Raw genomic sequence first — 2635 nt, forward strand, 5'->3', positions numbered from 1 at the left:
GGCATCATTGGAGTAATTAATGCATTCTATCTTTACTCTATATGCTATAAGAGTGTCCTTGTCCCTATATAGGAAATGAGAAGAACAATGGGGCTAAAAAATATTTTTGAAACAAAAATTCATATTTTCATGAAACAAAACCATGTATGTCAAACACATTGTTACTCAAAACCAATGTTTCATTTTCACCTCCATGGACATACATTTATAATGTAGAGCACACCAGAGCATCAGACACAAACACAACTGTCCGAATCTGAGTCGGATTCGGATGTCTAGTTCGGCCATCAGCGATTTCTGCATAGTAGAAGACAATTGGACCTTGATATGTGTGTTGAATCCATTGCCATCTGAGAGGATTGGGTATGACTGAGTTTGACAAGACAATTATAAGTCGGACATGGATACAACTGTAAACATTGGACTTAATGATATTGCTTCACAATGTATATATGGGGGATATATTGGCATCATTGGAGTAATTAATGCACTCTATTTCAACTCTATATATGTTATAGGAGTCTCATTGTTTGTATATAGGAAATCAGAAGAACAAAGGGGCCAAGAAATATTTTTGAAAAGCAAAATCATATTTTCATGAAACAAAACCATTTATGCCGAATACAATGTTACTCAAAACCAATGTTCCATTTTCAGCTGCATGGATATACATTTATAATGTAGAGCACAACAGAGCATCACACACAAACACAACTGTTTGAATCTGTGTCAGATTCGGATCTCTAGTTCGGCCATCAGTGAATTTTGCATACTAGAAGACAATTGGACCTGGATATGTGTGTTGAATCCATTGCAGCCCGAGAGTATTGGGTATGACTGAGTTTGACAAGATAACTATAAGTTGGACATGGATACAACTGTAAACATTGGACTTAATGATATTGCTTCACAATGTATATATGGTGCATATATTGGCATCATCGGAGTAATTAATGCACTCTATTTCGACTCTATATATGTTATAGGTGTCCCGTTGTTTCTATATAGGAAATCAGAAGAACAAAGGGGCCAAGAAATATTTTTGAAACAAAAAAAAAATTCATGAAAAAAATCCATGTATGCCGAATAAAATGTTACTCAAAACCAGTGTTCCATTTTCAGCTGCATGGATATACATTTATAATACTAGTGCACTGCAGAACATCATACACAAACACAACTGTCCTAATCAGACCCGGATTCTGATGTCTAATTCGACCATCAGAAATCTCCGTGTAGCCGAAGACAATCTGACATGGATATGTGTGTTGAATCTGTGGCAATCCTAGAGGATTGGGTATGACTGAAAGGTTGACATGACAATTATCAGTATGACATGGATACAAGAGTGTAACCACCGGGCTTATATTTATTTCATCATCTGACTTAATATTTTTTTAAGAACCTACCTTATAAAGCATATATTGGTTATATATAAATTTATCCCTTATATATATTTTTGTAATAATTACCCAAGAAAAATTAAGAATTATGTCACACTTGCAACTTAAAACAACACAGAATAAGTAATTGCTCGCTATTACAGAATACTATTACACAAATGCTAGTTAGAGAATACCCATGTAACCGTAAACTACCATTTCCTACACACTAATCACATCTATAGCTATATTGTCCTAGTACCACCGAGGTGTGTCAAGCATCGGGTGCCTTGCATGGATATAGAGACATAAACCACAGCTCATGATGATAAGGAGGTCAACGTCATATATAGGCCGTCATAGGTCACATTGAAATGTAATTAGCATGATAATTGCCAAATAAAAGAGTGCAAGTTTGAGCAAAAACGCCAAATGGATGCTTTAATTTTCAAAATTCAAATCCATACATTATTGTTTCAAAAACTATTTGGAAAAAATAGACATATACCAAAAGTGTACATGTGTGAAAATTTTCATGATGAAGCAGGTTAAAATGAGAGCTAAATAAAAAATGGTGGCTTTTCAGCACATGTATTGTTCGTCCCCATAATCCATGATTTGTTTTGTGCAACTCACAATTCAGGATATCTCATCATAAAATTTTACGCACATATTCATTAAATCCTTGTGTCCCTGACCATATGCAAATTCATGTCCAATGCAATGTTACCCAGACTACAGTGTCACGTTCATGCAGGATTCCACATTTTACATGCCCATGTTGATGAGGTTCCCTATATTATATAAGATCATATTGAATAACCTATAAGTGTGTTGTTGTAATCTTCCTAGCTTTCTCGAGAATACATTCTCCCTTTTTAAGTATGCAAAAAATCTGCAATGAAAAAGGTTGTGTGCATCAATTGATGCAGTAGCTGAGGGTGTACCTGCCTTTTCACAAAGGAACTACCAAATGGGGGCAGATTCTATATTAGGAATCAAATTTGAATTCATGTACCGTACCCGGAGTGTTGCGATTTTTTATGTTTCCTCTTTCTAGAATGGACACCTAAATCCTAAAGGAATTGAAACACAAGAATGTGTGTCGATACAATATAATCTTCATGTTTTTTAAGGATATTTTTCTTCATAGTGATCTCATACAAAAGATACTAACACGTGCCACGGGAGGGATGTGGTGAGACTAGGCACCGTATGAAAAATAGCCGTCTTGACAATTGGACTAATATCTC

Source organism: Triticum dicoccoides, chromosome 7B (genome assembly GCF_002162155.2).
Source record: "Triticum dicoccoides isolate Atlit2015 ecotype Zavitan chromosome 7B, WEW_v2.0, whole genome shotgun sequence".
In the NCBI taxonomy this organism is placed as follows: Eukaryota; Viridiplantae; Streptophyta; class Magnoliopsida; order Poales; family Poaceae; genus Triticum; species Triticum dicoccoides.